The 20,034-nt window shown below is 33.6% G+C and overlaps 1 long non-coding RNA gene and 1 pseudogene across 1 annotated transcript; one reads left to right on the top strand and one right to left on the bottom strand.

The window, feature by feature from the left end:
* Positions 1–4,714: 4,714 nt before the first annotated feature.
* On the bottom strand, positions 4,715–5,204 carry LOC122147633 (annotated as a pseudogene).
* A 3,086-nt stretch (positions 5,205–8,290) lies between these two features.
* Positions 8,291–8,811, top strand: LOC122147847. Its single transcript, XR_006161854.1, has 2 exons — positions 8,291–8,336; positions 8,571–8,811. It is a non-coding gene; the product is annotated as an uncharacterized LOC122147847 (long non-coding RNA).
* The last annotated feature ends 11,223 nt before the right edge of the window (positions 8,812–20,034 follow it).

Raw genomic sequence — 20,034 nt, 5'->3', positions numbered from 1 at the left:
GATTAGAAGAACATGAAAAAAATTAAGTAAAATTTACACAAAAAATATTGATTTCATTGAAACAAACAAACAAAACAAACAAAACCCACTATGCTAAAGAATACTATGTTATACATGCCAGGCCAGTAGTTGGCGATCACGAAACAAAAAACACCAGTGAAAACATTATATGCATGCACATGATGTCAACTTTTTTACAAATTCACATTTTTGTTGTTGCTTACATAGATATGATACAGGCATCATGTTCAGAAGTTTGTGTCTTCAGGCCCCCAAAACAGAGTTATTGAAGACACCTAAAGTTCACAAACAGAATCACTGAAGGAGAAAAGGGTACATTTATAGGGTTACCATTATAGTGGTAAGTGTTTGTTTTAGTTGTGCTCTTGACCCTTGAATTTTTATTATTACATTTTGCATAGCTGATGTAACTGAATTATAACAGCTAGACATCCTAAGAGTAAAGATGTCCAGGTGGTGTTGGTTATGATTTTACATAATCATTGTTTGGCTTGAGTGTTATAAATAGAACCTGTTCTCTGAGTTAAATTAACATTCAGTATAGCAGCCCCTGTAACTCAACAACAGAAAAAAACCAAAATTTTCTGTAAAATACAGAGTTTAAGAATTCTGATTAGGAAAAAATTTGTAGTGGGAGAGGGAAACCTTAATTTAGGCACACAGTCACATCAAGAACCAGCATATGAATCTCAAGAATGGTGACAAACAGCATATTCAGATTAACAGATGAACTGTAAGCATCACAAAACAAGATACTAAAAATTGCATAAAAAAGTAAAAATAAAAGAAAATATTAAGAATGAATCTAAGACAATTCATCTCATAATTTATTAATGGCCACACAAGCATGATGGGAGCCATAAATGAGTTTTGATTGGTGGCACCCAGAATGCAGTGCAACATGATTTTTTGATAGTCACCATTTTTGAGGTTCTCAGCCTGATTCTTGATGTCTGTGTGCCTAAATGAAATAAATTTACTTTTTTAAAATGTTTTGATCTGGGCTTTTGCGTTACAACAAATATGTTTTAGAAACAAATGGCTACAACAGCCAAAGAAAAAAGTAAGACATAAATCAAGAGTCAAGAGCCCAACTAAAGCAAACACTGATCTTGAACATGGTTACTTCAAATGAAACAATAAATCAACATCTAAACCTTAGTTAATTCTCAATAAGATCTTCTGTAGACGTCTGATAGAAAGTGAGTCTGGTTATTAATAAGTGGAGCTGGTGATGCTGTTTGTGGGGTTGTTTAATCAGATCTTGAGAGATTTAATGTATTTTATTTCAGTTGATTTAATCTAATTCTGTGTCTGAAGTCAGTTGTAGTTCTTGTGTTTCTCTTTTCTTCAGCAGTTCTGTTTGTTAACAGCAGCTGTTCATCACTAATGCTCAATTATCACTCAATTAATCACTTAATTATTTAATTGCAATGTATAGCTTGTTTTTCTGAACTCAACTGAATTAAGTTCAGAGTACTCATAACTATTAGTTTTAAAACTGAAATGGTTTAAGGCAATCGATTTCCTCAAACTGTTTGAGTTAACATTACTTTTTGTTAACTAAAGGTTTTTAAGGATGTCTGTTTACTCAAACAGATTGAGTTAAGTTACTTGTCGGGTTTTACAGTGTGAGGTATGTCTCAAATCTATTGATCGATCGGTCTGTCTGTCTGTCTATCTATATCTCTATTATATATATATATATATATATATATATATATATATAATATATATATATGTGTATGGGTGTGTATGTGTGTGTGTGTGTGTGTGTGTGTGTGTGTATATATATACACACATTAATAAGAAATATAAAAGTTACATTTTCCTTTAGTATTCTGTAATGAAGGAGATCCCAGTAATCTGACATAAGTTGTGAAATGGCTCTATTATAACAGACATCTGCTCAGGGGGCCAATGGAAGAGCCTTGTTTACTTATAATGGAGGAAGAGGACAAGGAAAAGGCCCTCAACAATCTCTTGGAACAATCATATGTTTCCAGAGTGCCCTTCATATTTCATCTTGTGTTCAGGGGAGTTATTTTTGTATGATTGTAATGACAATTGTAATGTTCATTTGATTGTAATGCTCTCTTGGCGGGCCTTCAATGGTCTTCAATGAGCCAAAGAGAGCGCCTTTTACTCCTCTCCTCATCAGGGTACACTGGCTACCAGTAGCCGCTCGCATTAAATTCAAGGTACTGATGCTTAAGACTACCACTGGTGCTGCACCATTATACCTAAACTAAACTTATGTGCCCTTCAGAAGCTTGTGTTCTGCAAGTGAACTGCACTTTGTGGTGCCATCCCAAAGATGTGCAAAATCACTCTCACGGACCTTTTCCTGCACTGTTCCCAGCTGGTGGAATGACCTCCAGATCTCAATTCGAAAAGCTGAGTCTTTAGCCATTTTCAAAAAACATCTAAAGACTGTTCTCCTCATTTGTAAGTCGCTCTGGATAAAAGTGTCTGCTAAATGATTAAATTTAAATGTTTGATACATTTTAATTTATGCAAAATTGTCATTAGAAAATGGGCCCAAGAGTGAATTGTTCATTTTGTAAATTTTCATGCAGGATTGTCATGACAAAATATGCTTTATAGTGAATTGTGTTTTTTCTGAACTTAAATTTAACTATTGTGTACATTTTGGTTGTTACTTTTAAAATGATGCCGATGTTTGTGTGTGCGTGTGTGTTCTGAAATGTTTTACTTTTCATATAGAAAAATGTATGATGCAAGTGTTCTTGACTTTGGAGTAAACTTTTATTTTGAATCTTGTGATTAAAGTATATTTCATATAAAATGCCCAGAGGTTTCAAACATTATTTTTAATATCACAAACAGGAAATAACTTGCGTAATACAATGAAACGAATAACTGTATAGGCCTACAACTAAATTACACAAGATTAATGTTTATAAAATGCTTAATATATAATTATAAAATGCATATGGTACAGGTGCATCTCAAAAATTAGAATGTCGTGGAAAAGTTCATTTTTATTTCAGTAATTCAACTCAAATTTGTGAAATTTGTGGTATTAAAATAAAATTCAATGCACACAGACTAAAGTAGTTTAAGTCTTTAGTTCTTTTAATCGTGATGATTTTGGCTCACATTGAACAAAAACCCACAATGCGCTAGTGGTAATGCATGCGCTAGTGATAAGCAAAAAGACCATAATGAATCACACTTTTGACAGTTGTAAATTTTATGTGTGCTGAAAAAAAAGTGGGAGCTAAGAAAGTGGAGAGCTTGAGGTAAGTAGTTTTATGTTTTAGTGCCATGTTGTGTTGATTTCATGTCGCATTTTTAACTGGTTGGTCAGTAAACAATGGGTCGTATCTGCAAACACACTGTGCGATGAACATGCTGAATTTCTGACACTGCCAGAAAATTATCTTAGGCTATGGTCACAAGACTGCTGCGCCTTTGATGCAGCTGTTCCGCATTCTGATTAAAAGTTAAGACATCATCTTTTGTCTGTCATTCTTCAAACATTACAGTAGACATATTTTGGTTTACAAACTGTATTGTTTCATCAGTTAGTTACGTTATCACTCGGCTAACGTTTTCACCAAGTGTTCACAGTTAAGCAGCTAAATTTTAGCTGTGGGCACGATTCGTTTTTGTACTTTGTCATTATTATAAGAACGGATTGGACCACTATGTTATTGTTTTATGTAAAGGTGCTTTGTCAGAGCAGAGTAGGCTTGAGGAAGGGAGGGGTTTGCTCTGAACTTGCTAGGAACGAATCGTTTCGAAATCATTGGCAAATGACTCTAATATTAAATGTATTTTCTGAGAAAATTTCAATGTTTTCTGACCTTAGATGCATTTTTAAATGATGGTGTGGGGGTTTTAAACAATATGTGGGGACTTTTTAATATAATATGTGATGTTCTTTTTAGTTCCAAACGCTTATGTAAATTAGCTAATGTTTGCTGTAAACACTATAAAGTAAACTTTAAATTTAAATACTTTGCAATTTTTACAAATAAATTCAAATCCAATAAAATAAATTACAGTAAAAAGAACATGTGAACATTTACAAAATAAACATCTGATAACATTTACCAACATTTACCATTTGTTTGAAAGGTTTTCCTAATTTATTATTATTAGCTCTGTCAGACATTCCCTGCAGTCGCCCATTTGAGGATTTAGTGGGGGGTCCAAAGCAGATTTAAAATATGGATGTTATGTTTGTTAAGCACAGTTTAAGCTGGTCTCCTCTCTCACCCCATGCCTGAGTGTTGAGACAGTAATGACAGTAATAGAGCAGGATTTATATATATCCCCCTTAAAAGGATAGTTCACTCAAAAATTTGAAAAATTCTGTCATTTACTCGCCCTCAGTTGTTGCAAACCTGTATGAGTTTCCTTTTCTTCTGAACACAGAAGAAGATTTTTGAAGAATGTGGGTAACCAAACAGTTACTGGTCCCCATTGACTTTAATAGTATTTTTGTCTTCCATAAATGGAAGGCAGTGGCTACAATAAACTGTTTGGTTACACACATCCTTCAAAACAGCTTCTTTTGAGTTTGAAAGAAGAAAGAAACACATACAGGTTTGGAACAACATGAGGGTGAGCAAATGATATGAGAATCCCAGTAATTCAACTTAATATTTACTTTTAACCCAGAGCTTTATATCTCATTTCACATCTGCAAAAATCTTGAAGGTTAACTGAAATCTTTGAAGGTTAAGCAAAAGACAAAGTAAATAAGTGGATCCAAACAGGCATTTAGTATTGCGAGCAGGATGGTCAGCTCCTTCAGGATGTAGAAAACCTGCTCTGCTGTGCACTCGTGCAGCAGGGGTTTGATGACCACGTATGGCAGTCTCACCAGATGATACGGCACAAAACACACGCAGAAAATCACCACCAAAACTTGCATGTTGCGCTTTGACTTGCTGAGCTTAGTGTTACCCAGGCTGATCCGGCATCGTGTGCTGTGCTTGACGAAGCTTCTGTATGTTCAGCCAGTAAAACACAATCAGGGATACCAGCACAAACAAAAACATTGAAAAGGAAGTGATCGTCAAGGTCAAGTAAATCTGTTTGACTAAGTTGTTATGAAAGCTGTCACAGTCAAATCCACTGTTGGCAAAGGTTTGTTTATCAGCACTGACAAACGCAGCAATGTAGGCACAACTAAAGCACAACAGGACAGCCCAGGGTCACCATGCAGATGTAGCGGGTCGACAACGGGGACTGTTTTTGCACGGACTGTTTGCAGCATGTGGGTCTCCAGTGGTCGTGCGATCTTAATGTAGCTGTGATTAAAGAGATGTGATTAGAAATAAATAATACACAGCTAGGGCCACCCTCAGGAAACAATTCCATGACTTGTTACTGATAATTTCAAGCTTTTATTAAATAAATTTTAAAACTGATGTTGCATATTTGGCAAACTCAGATTTTCTGGTTAAATCTAAAAGTAATGTGTTACTTTACTAGTTTCTGGAAAAAAGTAATCTGATTATATTACTTGTATTATTTATGATGGTTTACCCCCAACACTAGCGATGACATATTCTGTAATGTGGGTTTTCCAGGTAATGGTGTATCATGCATGTTATTTTTTGATAGACATTAATGTTGTAATATTCAAATGATGTGTATTTGAAAATAGATGGATCGTAAGATTTTATAAAACATACTGGAGATATTTGCAATGCTTTTTGCTTAGGTCATTATACGTATTTACAGAATGAAGTTTATTTAGGTTATTTCATGGCATTACATGTCTCTCAGAGACTGACATGTTTAGCTTGTCAAAAATGTTACATTAAGCTGTCACAAATCAAGTTAATTTTGTTTACCCAAAAAGGTAAAGATTTTGATGCACAAAGTTTTTTTTATTATCTCTTATAACAAAAAATTGTTGTATTTAAAGCAATGAAATACAGAACTGTAGTAAATTATAGTGGAAAATCACTTTTAATTTTTTTGGGGAGGTTCAAAAACTACGTTTTCCTGAGAGTGACCCTCCTTTATGAGCATCCATACCTGTTTGCAGCGATGTAGCCCATGAAGAGAATACTGGAGTACATGTTCAGGTAGAAAGTGGGATGCACCAAAGTTACAGTAGATACGCTGAATTTCCATTGACGTGCTAGCATATTTAGCAATGCGTAATATCAAACACAGGCACACAAACAAGTCTGCTATAGCCAGATTCTTCAGACAGATTGTGATGCTGGACTGATTTATAGATTTACAAAAGTACAACATATATTGTAATGCTGTTGAGCACCAGGCTTGCCAGAAAAATCACTGTGTATAAACATAAGAAGAAAGGACGAGCTGGCATTTCAGTCAAGCCACAAGATCCTTCAGTTGAATTGGTTGCATTGTGGTCCATGATTGAGCTGGACAGTGAACCAGACATGGGAGAGATTGGTACCTATAGGAAGAAAGGTTGCATTTTACTGTACGACCCATATGGAAAAAATAAATAAATTTTAAAATTTGAAGAAAAACTTTATCTGTTGTCCATAACACTCATGAACATATAATAATTATCATTAAAAACTACATTAATAATGAATAATCATTATTAATGTAGTTTTGATCTTTTGGTTATTCCATCTACATTTACATTTAGCCTAAATGTCAGCTACTGTAAGATTGAAAATAGTATTTTCTTGTCCCTGAAAACCATTTTGAAATATAAGATCTATTTTGGTCACAAGTTTACTTTGATATCAATTTTTCATCAGTTCACAGACCTATACAAAACCACAGTAAAGTCCCTATATGGCTTATATTACATTATAACAGAATTTTCATGTGTGGGTGAACTAGTTCTTTAAATACACTTGAAAGAAAAACAACTTTTTGTAACAATTTGTTTCTTTATCTACATTACTGAATTTTACCTCAGTATTCACTTGAAATAATGTTTTAGTTCCTGTATGTCTTAATTTCCTGTTTTTCTTCCCTTTACCTTAGTAAAACCACAGTTCACCACACAGATACTATTTTTTTATTACTGCTATTTTACACTATTATTCTGTCGTCAGTTGCTCACTGAATTGTTACATGCTGTTCTAAAACCTAAAAGCAAATACACATCTCATTTTTGCTATTCTATAAGATTATATTTTTTTCTTTTTCAATTCAGGTTCATTTGTATAGCACTTTTCACAAATCGTTGTAAAGCAGCTTTACAGAAAATAAAGTTTCTACAGTATATTTAGTAGTAGCTTATCAGTGGTGACTGTCAGTTAATGTACATATTTGGCAGAAATGTGCGGAAAAATCAATTAAAGACGTAATCAAATGAACCAAACGTAATCTAAATATACAACATAACGCTTTGTTATACTGAGAAGAATGAAACTACATTATTCTAGACATGTATGTATATTAATATGTTTATGTTTCACTTCTACTCTTTAGCCAAATATCACAATAAATATACAATACCAGCATGTTTAAGAAATCTTTTACAACATTATTCTAAACTTCACATAACAGAACAAAAATCATGATCAAACTCAATTTGATCTGGATTCATATACTTTTTACTGTCATTTATTTTAACTACTTTTGGAATACTTCTAGTTTCACATTATTTAACACAAAGCAAGACCTACCGTAACCCTCTATCTTGAGACTTTACAGATGAACACTAGTTAATACTTCCTTATACGCAGGAAATTCATGCTTCTTAAATTAGTCTGATGTTTAAGACAACCAGTTATGGTCACAAACTCGTTGTCAAGGAGGAAATGCATCAAGGGACAGTGCCCCCTAAACGTAATACACATTATAATTACACAAACTTGCATTAGACATTTGATATTAAATGTCATTGATTGAGATTATTGTGATTATGATGTTGTTTCAGCAGAACTTAGCTCACATGAACAGTAATCACTACAATGGTAACACTAGAAATGCATAACACATTATCTTCAGAAATGATTCAGACAATTCATTATTCAACGCATTATTACACAGAACATAATTTTAAATATAATTATATTCATAAATGACTGTTAAAACATCCCAAAACAGCACCCAAACCTTGCAAAGACCTACCTCATTAATTATTCAAATACAACAGCCAATGGCAAGTCTCCGGCAGCAGACCTTTCAATATGTTATTTTTGTGTTAGTAGTTTTATTTATTCAAATTACAATATGCAGTTTGTAATAGTACAAGCCATGTTTCAGAGGTGACAACAAGTTGACGAATGGCATGGATAACGTTAGCAGCAGGAAGGAGCCCAAGATTACCTTCGATAACACTCATGCACACACGATGGTGTGTTCAAAGCATTTTCACAAAGGTAAGTTACAATTACTCTCTGTAAATGTTATGTTGTGGGCAAATAACCAGTGTGTTTTGTTTGACTCAACCAGACTTTAGATTTGACGTTAGGCCCAATGTTAACTGTTAAGTACCATGAAATGGCTAGAAGATGAGCTTAAGTTACCAACGTACTAAAAGCGTAACGTTAATCAGTTTTTAAATGTTGTACATCTAGGCTACATAGCAATTTATTTGGTGACTGTGTTTGCAGGCAAACCTGCCTATGAAATGTTGGAGTGTGATCCTGACTGGACCCCTTCTCTGTACCTCGGCCATACTGAGGTCAAAGCTACGAACACAGACCAGTTCAAGCCCTTTTGGAGAATTCTATACCAAGCTCACATCTAATATGTAAATGTTTATTGTTTTCCAAAAGATTTTGTAATGTCTCTTCTCACATGTAACGATTTTTAGCCATGTCTGTAAATAAAATACACAAAGACTGAATGAAATTCTGCCTTCTTTATCTGTATTAAGGAATAATTGTGCAAAAAGCAGTGTTCTTTGGTTGCAAACACAAGTACATAACTTAAATAGTAGTAACAATCCAACTTAATTTCAGCTTTCTTTACATATTTAACATGTAAATACATTTAAATGAATACATTTTACATTATAAACAGTCCATAGAAAACTTTGTGTGTGTATGCACTAACACTGAGTATCATGTAGTTTGTAAATATATGGGTGCTGGAAGTTGGGCCACAGTTTGACGTCCCTTGACCAGTCGCTCTGCTCGTAAGGATCCAGTCCTTTGTATCCCTTTCCCTTTTTTTTCTTGTCATATCTCGTCTTTTGCATTAGGATTTAGTTTTAGGCGGTTATGGTCCGACAAATGTTTTCTTTAGTCCGCTGCATTTTTGTACGATTATATTCTGTTTTTCATGCTAAATTTTTCATTATTTTCATGCCAGAACACTAGCCTGCTATGCCAGCCCAGGTAAACTGGCCAAACATACCCATAATTCTTTGCGTTCTGATGACGTTGCCGCCCAGTTGGTCACATGTCTTAGTGATCTCTATAATATATCACATGCTCTGAGACGCAGAAGCGGTTTCTGATTCAAGAACGAACTGATTATTTTCAATGAACCTTTTAAATCGGTTCGCAAATTGCACCCCAATGATTCATTCACGATTTAGAATGATCCGATTGCAGATTCAAAGCTGTTCTCGAGTCGACGACTCATTGATTCAAATGAAACCGTTTAGTGCGAGTCTCTAGTGAACTCAATTCACAAGGGAGATCTTGAGCGCGCGCGCAACTGATGCTAAAAGTAAGTTACTAATGTCGAATTTTAGGATTGATTATTGTAACTGAAAATCATATTTAGGTCAAAACTGTAATTTGTTTGTGAACTAAATCTGCTGTAAAGGGTGATCTATTTAAGCCCACTGAAATGCTTGAATGCAAACACATCAGCATCACTGCCTCTTAGGTCAAAAAAACAAAAACAAAAACAAAAAAAAACACCTTAAAATAACACATATTAACACATATTAAATAACATAACTCATGCACGTTAAAATTCCTCGCTGCCGAAACGTTAACAGTTTTATTAAAATGCATGCCCTATGTGACGTCTGTTTTTATATTGTTTATTAACAGTTTAAATGTTTATATTGTTTGAATTAACTAGCCAAGTAGACAAATATGAATGTTTATTAATAACCATACTGAAAAAATAAGTAAATATTGTTAGCTGATGCTAACTGTCTCGCTAACAAGCTTGCTGGTGCTAAGTTGAGGTAATTTTAAAAAATAAAGTCCAAATATTTTTATTCAGCCACCTAGATAGATTACATCTGGGGAAAAAGAAAGGTTGTGATGTTCAGAACATGGTAACTACAGTAATTATCAAATTGGGAAGTGATGTCCTCTGGGAGTATTTGGCCAGGGGTGTTTTTTTTTACACCACGGACAAGGTTTGAGAAGGAAAAAATCATTATGAAAATATAATTATTTTTTTCCTTAAAATGTTCTTCCTAACTTCAGGCCTTATTCTCATGTCATATATAACTGTGGTGTTCTGCAAAACAACAAATTATAAAACACTTTTTTTCTTACTGGTGAAAATCTGATGGTCAGATGTGACCCTGCAGCACAAAAGCAGTCTTAAGTCTCTGGGGTATATTTGTATCAAAAAGCTAAAAATACATTTTTATCAGCCAAATATTATCCTTTCCTAACAGCTAATTTATTCAGCTTTGGATGATGCATAAATCTCAATTCGAAAAACTGACCCTTATGACTGGTTTTGTGGTCCAGGGTCACAAATCTGTTTTCTCTCAGGTACATCACAGTGTAAGCTTCACAGTGAACATTACTACATCACTCTCATCAGCGTAGTCCATATCAACAACAAAAATATATTTTGACTCCATACAGAAGTTATTTTGAGAAAATTCCAGGTATTATGAGGAGTAGGATTATATATTAAAAAAAATGTGCTAATATAAAATTAAATTAAGTAGCCTATAAAAAATTGCAAAATAAATCTATCTATCAGTACTTTTTTACTTAAGTACATAAAAAATCAAGTACTTTTGTACTTTCACTCAAGTAAAATTGAAAAAGGAGTACTTTTACTTTTACTGGCGTATTATTTTATTATACATATCTGTACTTTTACTCAAAGACTTGATTTGTGTACTTCGTCCACCACTGTAGATGACGCAGTAAGCAGTATTAGTTTGTTTGGTAAATGAGAAGGGAAGATTAATTTGCATATCAGAGGCACGGTGAGAATTAGTTACACTTTTTAAAGAATCTGTAGAAAGTATTCCCGTCAATTACTGTATAAAATTGGAAAGAGATATTTTCTTTTTTTTTTTTTTTTCCTTTTTTTTTTTTTTTCTTTTTTTTTTTTTTTTTTTTTTTTTTGAAATATTTAACAGAAGTTTTTTGAAGTTTTGTGACAACTATTATTTGTTCGCTCTGGTGCCACGCTACAATTTTGAACCCTGTTTGCCAATTCAGAAATCAAAATGAACTTTAAAATGTTTTCATAATTCAATTCTGACTTAGAACAGTGTCTGCTAACTTCATCATCTAACACTGTTACTGTTCTAACACTACATTGCATTCATCTAAATAAAGCCAGATGACCTCTCAGATCAGTATTTACTTGAGCTTGTTTGTGTCCACCTCCGCATTAGATCTTGCATGATGTCTCAGGACAGCCATGACCTCCGGTTCTGCTGGATTCTGACCCTCTTAATCCCCTGGAATCAAGACTTTCCTCTTTATTAGGATATCAGGATTTTATTAGGATTTCCTCTTGTGGGCTAGCCTTAAAATTGGTACTTTCCCAGCTAACAGAATTTTGTTATAAGAATGCTCTCCAAATATTGAGTGTTGGTTCTGGGAACATAATTTTTTTTTCCAGTTTTCTTGACATTAGAGGAACATTTTTAAAAGGTATGATGTTCCTCAAACATTCTTTCAACTTAATTTTGATTTAAAATTCAACATTCTTGGAATTTTAATTTGTAACATTCCAAGGACATAAAAAGATTCAGTTTCCCTAATGTTAGTAGAATGTTATTTAAAGGTTAGTATGATGTTCCTGAAACATTGTTTCAATCATTCAAACACCTGCTGTGAACAAGCACTGAAAGAAAGAGAAATAAGAACACAAACTACAACTTTCTTCAGACACAGCATTAGATGAACTGAAGATAAAAGACTTTAAATCTCTCAAGATCTGATTAAACAACTCCACAAACAGCATTACCAGCTTCAATTATTACTAACCAGATTGACTTTATTTCTGTCACACATCTACAGATGTTCTTATTGAGAATTAACAGAGGTATAGATGTCGATGTCTTATTGAAAATGTTTTTATTTTAGATCACCATCATGTAGATCAGTGTTTGCTTCAGTTGGGCTCTTGACCCTTGACTTTTGCTGAGTTGTTTCTTTTGTATTGAAAGCCAAATGGGTCAGAATTCACATGCTTTTTTCTGCTGTATAAATATTAAAACACCATTTTCACTATGCTGCCAGGCATTAAATAAGCACAGTTAGGGGATAAGTTAATGGCAGACGCCACCATGCGTTAAAAATAATGCCACATGCCCACCGATGTTAAGTTAACGGCACACCCTCTTAAGATGCAGATTTATTTGCTCATCTACATGGACACACCTCTCATGGCTACGAGGACTCTATGGCAAGTCAGAGCATCCAGTTTGCAAGAGCGTGAAGATGGCAAGGACAGCCCTTACAATTCTAGATATAGGGGAAAAATGCCCCTGAATGAGCTTTTGTCTCATAAAGTTATCACACCAGGCACAAATGAGTGCAAATTTGGAAACCATTTTATACAACAGTTAAATTAATAAGAAAGTAATATTATTATTTTATGATTATATTATATTTTGAGTAGGCTATCTTTTCAGTTTAAAAAATAGTTGGGGATAGGTTCACAAAAATTTAAATTCTGTTTACTTACATTTACTCACCCTGATGTTGTTTCAAAACTTATGTCTTTATTGCTTTTGAGGAACATAGGAAGATATTTTGAAGAATGCTGATAACCAAACTGTTTTAGTCTGTAAATATATGTTGATTCAGATCCAGCTTCTGAAACAAAAGTATAGCATGTGTAATTCTAAATTAAATATTAATTTTTAAAGCTACATTTTGTTTGACTTTTTTTTTTTTTTTCTTTTTTTTTTTTTTTTTTTTTTTTAAACATAACATAAACTGAAATAATCAGTGCTGAATTCAGCGGAGCTGGGGGGATCCGGGACCCCCCATAAAAAAAATAAAATAAAAATTTGACTAATTAATTAACCCCTGATAAATAAGATTAAAGAGACAGAGTAAGGGGACTGAAGGCAATAATTGCTTATTGGTGCACCTCAGATCATGAAAGCAGACTGCAGTTTTGTCATTCATCATAACAAAGAAAGTGTAGAGACGACGTAATAGCTAATGGATTCAGTGTGCAGTGTAGGGAGCCTCATTAATTAAAATGGAAGTTTGTGAGATCGCGATGAACTAAGATGAGTGACAGCTTTTTAAAGGGAGTTTGCACATGTGAAATTGAATTTACCTACAACAGTTTTATACATTTTGGATTTTATACAACAGTTAACATAAGCAGTGTCGCCTGCAGGTGTACGGCTGTACGCACTGTGCATACCATGTCTGCGCTCAGGTCAGACTGACCTGAGATTTGCCCCGCAAACATTTCAGCATTTATCATAGGCCTATGTGTCCTGTATTTCTGTCTACTGAACCAGCCATTAATTATGATTTTTTTGCATGCCAAAGTCAATTTCTGCATATAGCCTAAATATCATGCCAAATAGAAGCAGAAAATCGTGCTATACGCATTTTCATGAGATTGGGTTAGCCTACAACAATACATTTGGCTATTTTACAAATGGGAATACAACAAATTCATGAAAATGTTTTACCTTCAAGCTACCCGTAAAATGTATAGTGAAAAGTACTTTAAAAGAGTCTGGAATGCAATAAAGTGATTTTTAAAGCTATTTTAAAGCATTTGCTGCATGGATTTAAAAAAAAAAGGCTAATAAATAATTCACATATCAGACAAAGTTGTGTTGCAGTGTTTCATTTAATTTGTTTTAAGGTATTCAGAACAGAGCAACATAAAAATCAGAAAATATAAGCAGCTATACAATTATAGGACAAAGTTTTACATATATGCAATTATATTTTTTTTTTTTTTTTTTTGTTCAGAATTATAAAATAATACGCAAATTATAATCAGGCCTGTTTTAGGCTTTTTATTATTTTTATATTTTAGACATCCATATGGTGGAAAAAAATGACTCCTCATTGGACGTGCCTTAAGAGAGAAATGCATCTTTAGGGATTACACTATGAAATAGCTTCTGTTTTTGATTTGAATTATTTTGTTTTAAAGTAGTAATTTAAAGCTTTCTATATATTTTTATTATGTCTGTGAGACAGTTCGCTGAGTTTAGGTTCATCATTGTGAAGCGCTACTGCTCAGCAGAAAGCGTTTGTTTTCTTTATTAAATAAAAGAACAACATTTTGTTGATATTGTGAGTGCACATCAATAAAAGTAGCCCCTTTACAGTTTAGAATGATGTATTACTCTTACCTTTATGAGCAAAAAATGACTGCCTATTTTAAGTTGTTTCCACTGTTTACCCGCGCTGGCGCCGCATGTCCTGCAGAGCCGCTTTAGCTTCCACTCTTGCACAAATTATTGGATATGCATCTAACAGCGCACATTTATGTATAGTAAACATTTAAAATAACAATGTGATATGCTTGAACTGTCGTGATGATTTGCGAAGGCTAAATTGATCAAACATAGGCTGTATAATCAACTCACTGTCTGCCCCTGGCTGCTTGGTCATTAATTAAAAAAAAAAAACGACATTTAACAAAAAAAAAAAAAAAAAAAAAAAAAGCTCCAAGTGTTTTTCTAAATTAACTTTATACAAACACTAAACGAAATATAATCACTTTTCCATTACATACAAAACTGAACTATTTTAATAGCTGAAACAGTAGTATAAGCTTTTTTGGGGGGGGTTGACTCCCTCAAGAGGAAATTCTGCAGGCGCCCCTGAACATATGGACTTACAATTCAGGAACACTTATTGTGCTCTATTTCTTAAACAAAAAATTCAAACAAAGTCACAGCTGATCACTGTGCATTTTCAAACAAACACACAGCTTTTTCTGAGCAACGTTTTTGAATGAATCTGCGTTTTTTAACAAATCTAGCGAGTCAATGATTTAATCACCCATTCATAAAGAGAGTCACTTGTTTCGTTCTTTGCTGCTGACCTTTGATGATCCAGTTCAACCATACTAATGAGCAAAAATGACTTTAGATAAACTAACAATTGTGCTTCATTGTTTTTTTTTTTTTTTTTGAATCCGTATTTTTTTTTTTTTTTTTTTTTTTTTTTTTTTTTTTTTTTTTTTTTTTTTTATTTCTGAAGAGTGTTGAACCTTCTTCTCCTGTGTGCTACTGTACAGACGTGAACTTACTTTTCCTTCAGCCTGAGGTTTATTCATCACACTTCTTGGTGTGAAAAGGCTTTAACATTTGCTATAAATAGAACTTCTTATATTATTACTTTCCATAAAAAGTAACTAAGTAACGTAATTAGTTACTTTTTTGGGGAGTAACGCAATATTGTAATGCATTACTTTTAAAAGTAACTTTCCCCAACACTGTTCTTAAATGAATCAGCCGTTTGAATGAATCGATTAAATAAATTATTCATTGACAAGGCAGTGACATGCTGCCCCCTACTGGCAGTTTCAGTTTCATTTTAAAGTATAAATTGAGTCATTTAAATCGTTTAAAATTTCTATATTCAAAACTTTATATTTTAAACATTAATTTCATAACATCGTTATTTTGAAATACATTAATGCCACCTCTGAGTCTTCTCAAAAAGTCTGTATATAATCCTTAATGCAACAGAAGAGTTCTGTGCCTTGCAAAGATGAAATGTTGATGCTGATTTCATTTGACTTTTTGATAAAAGTTTATACATCTAAATGTTTCTGCTTTAAAATATGACGTACATTTAATAAAGTTTGAAAAATGGGATTACAAAGGTTAAAAAAATAAATAAATCTTTAAGGAGTCAAATATTGCCCTATATGGGATGGTTAATTTCTTTATGTTCCTAAAAAAATTATCAAAAAAGAAATGTATGTAGAGGCCTTGAGACTAATGTTACCTTTTAAAAACTAATTGCAAACGTTTATGCAAAGTGTATTAAATATAATCTACAAATCATGCAATACTGTACCACTAAATAAGACAGGTTTTGAGGGCTAAGCTAATCAGGCCAATGCTAGACAATTACTAATCATTCTAATTTTTTCTATAATTTTCTGTAAATTCACGGCAATTAGTTGCTAGAAATTTTCTGCAAAATTACGGTAAGTTTTTAACAGTATATATATATATATATATATATATATATATATATATATATATATATATATATATATATATATATTAATGGACTCTATGCTTTCCCTACTGCCTATGTATTTCTGCCAAAATCTTAGTTGTAAGTGGGCTTCCAGTCTAGCATTATCCGATAGCAAAACATGGTAATAGTGTCTTTTTGTCATTTTCAACCAGCTAGTGATTACAATTTATTATATTATCAACCTTAGTTACATAGGATTTTTGTTTATTATATTAAAATAATGTTTTAGTTATGAGTTTAACATGCTTTAAGTCCCTTCGGCTGTAAGGTGCGAGATCTCAGTATTACTGTGTCCTGTTATGTGACACATCCTTGAGGTTTAATTCGGTTATTTGTTTCCATAAGTTCACTTTGGACATGGAAACATGCAAAAAATTTATTAATTCGATTCGTCATGCGGATTATATCATCACTCCAAATTCAAGAGTGTGCAGGGTAACACTTTATTTAGTCCACTTTAGACATTCTACTAATAGTAGGTAACTTTGCAACTACATTTCAACTAGCAGTTAGTAGAGTATTAGTAGACTGTCTGCTTAATATCTTCTAACACTTTCTTTGTCAACTTCTTGTCAACTTATACTAACCCTAAACCTACCCTAACAGTTTACTCTGAGAGTTAGTAGACATGTAGTTGCAAATTAATGAGAATTAGTTGACATGTAGTTGACATGTAATTACATAGTTACTTATAGTTAGTAGAATGTCTAAAGTGGACTGTCGAAATAAAGTGTAACCGTGTGCAGTCATCACTTCAAAACTGAAGATTTGATTAATCCATTAACTCCCATGGGATGTCGGCTACTAAAGAAGGAATCTGTTCCCACTTTGTTCGAGTGGAACAACTACTCCACTTCAACACCAAGGTGAACTGGGGTATGGCAAAGAAGAGAAGTTTACCCTCCACAGAACGAAGATTCTGTGCCTATGGAATTCCAGCTACCAGAGCATGATTACTGCTCATCTCCCGTTCCGGTGGCAGTCAATCTTTCTTTAGATTAGGGCTGTCACATTATTAGATTTTTCATATCACGGTTATTGTGGCCATATGAATGGGGAGGGGGTGTAATTTGATATCAGTCAAATTATGTTTTACTTTGTTTATTGAGTTTCTCTTTTTCACCAAATGAACATAAGGATATTGATAAACCCAGGACACAAGACTCCGGATTTCTCCATCTTCTTTGAAGCTCCTATGAAATAACAAGAGAGAAAACACTGTCAAGTTCAACAGTATGATGAATAAATATTAATGGTAATACTTTACAATAAGATGTCATTTGTTAACAATAATAACTAACATGAATGAACAATGAACAATACATTTATTGCACAATTTATTAATCTTTGTTAATGTTAATAAAAATAGAGTCATTCATTGTTCATGTTAGTTCACAGTGCATTAATGTTTACAAGCACGACTTGTGATTTTAATAATGCATTGGTAAATGCTGAAATTAACATGAATTAAGATTAATAAATGCTGTGGAAATATTGTTCATTATTATTTGTTATTTATATATGTTAACTAATTTAATCAACTAATGTTAACCAATGAACCTTACTGAAGAATGACAGCAGATGAGGCATTAAGTGGATGGCACTGCGACCAACTTAACATTTTACAAGTTTAATTTAGCAATGTGGTCGCTCAGTGTTTCAAGATCAGTTTTAATCGTGTAAATGTTAATAGATTTGAACAAAAAAAATAAAGTGTTACTATGCAAAGGCCGTATTGATTGCAAATACAAAAATAAGATGAGTAAAGAAAATGCGGTACTTATTAAAATAATCACCTTTTACTTAAATATATGAACACAGAAAACTGCTGTTAACAGGTTAAAATAACGTTTCCCATTCTTTGACTAGTAAAATAATTGCAACTTTGATGAACACGACTCTCCTCGGGGTGTCTATGAGTACTGTGTCTTCTTCTTGTGTGACAGGTGTCAGCGTTAAGGCACAAAACTGCCACCTGGGTGCTCAACCAGGTACTGGCTCTGGAGTATTTACATGTGGTGTTATCATAAGAGAACTGTTCATTTTAAATGTTGTGGTAATCACTAATACCGGTATATCGTCACACACTAAACTAACACGATATCGATAATTGTTTCTTTGAATATCATGGTTATCATCAATACCGGTATATCGCGACACCCCTATTTTAGATCAAACTGAAGAGCTCGGAAAGGAGGGGGAGCACCTGAGGAAGCAAGTGGAAGAACTGTCTGTCCGTCAGAGGTTTTGCTTAGGCCGATTTGCTGCATCTGACGATGACATATGGCTCTATACTAGGTAAGATTGAAAATACAAGATGCTTTAATATCATTATTATAAGATCCTATATTAAGGCATATTGTTATTATTACATTTCAGTATAAAAGTTAGTTAAAACTTACCTTTGGTCATGTATATTATCTCAAACATGTCCTATGTTTTATAAAGGTTTGTGACCTACAGTCATATCATGGCGTTCTGGAAACTCATTGAGCCTGCATCCCACAGAATGGTTCATCTGATCAGGGCAAAAGCAGCTACAACAAGTGGTGAAGATGGAGCAACCGGCAATGCATCTGTAAATATATGTATTTTTTCCTTCCTTCATATCAGAATCACAGTGGCACGACGAAGGGTGGCCCAGACTGAAGTGTGTGGACTCCAAAGTGTGGATGTGAAGTGCGATTGCGTCACAGCGTCACAACGTAAGCTGTCCCAAAGTCAAAATGCGCACTCCGAAGACTGCATTTGAAGTGCGAATGCGTCACCGTGGCGCGACGATGGCTGACGAATTTCGAAAGCGACTTCAAATGCACCCTTCATTTCAAAGTGAAAATGAAGTGTACATCTTACGGACACTTCGCACCCTACCATATCCCAGAATCACTTGCGTGCATATGACGAAGGTGTTTATATTCAGAGGCAGGTGAGTGTTCTGTGGAGGACTTCACATTGAAATGTAAGTATTGTGTTTTTATTTACTCAAATGCCTAGCAAAAGTGTTTAAAGCCATGTTTTTTTTTTTTTTTACATAAAGCCCCAAAACAATAAGACAACCACTATATAAGGCAATGGTCTTTCCCTTTGTTGTGTTTTTGAAGTGCTGTCATGCAAGAGATGTCTACAAATGTTTTAACCAAACTTTAGCACTTCAGTATTTTGTATGCATGTCCTGCTGTGTCATATTTTCTAATGTTAACCCTCTGGAGTCTAAGGGTATTTTTGGGGCCTGGAGAAGTTTTGTCATGCCCTGACATTTGTGCTTTTTTCAGTTTCTTATAAATATCTAAATGGCTAAAGTCTAATCTCACTGTAATCAGCACAAACTAGGCTATAATAATATGTGAGCAGCATGTATGTACATGATTGTGTTTTTGAGAAAAAAAATGTTATGCGTGGGTTAGTGAAAAACTAAAAATGTTAAATCACTTGAATAAGGCAATAAAACACATACAGAAAAATTGGTTCCCAGGAATTTTGAGAACTGGAGCTTGTAGACTAGAATTTTTTTTTCTAAATGATGTGAAAATCATCTTGTTTACTCACTTACAGAAAACAATATATTGATTTAAATTTTCTAAGACACTTTTTGTTGGGAAAAGTCATATGCGAGTAGGCGTCAACTATCATGAATTCACACCTGAGAAGACAAAGGCCTGCATAATGAGCTGCATAATGGGCCATTCAGTCAGCT

Source organism: Cyprinus carpio, chromosome A15 (genome assembly GCF_018340385.1).
Source record: "Cyprinus carpio isolate SPL01 chromosome A15, ASM1834038v1, whole genome shotgun sequence".
In the NCBI taxonomy this organism is placed as follows: Eukaryota; Metazoa; Chordata; class Actinopteri; order Cypriniformes; family Cyprinidae; genus Cyprinus; species Cyprinus carpio.
This window is presented reverse-complemented; position numbering and strand designations above follow the sequence as displayed.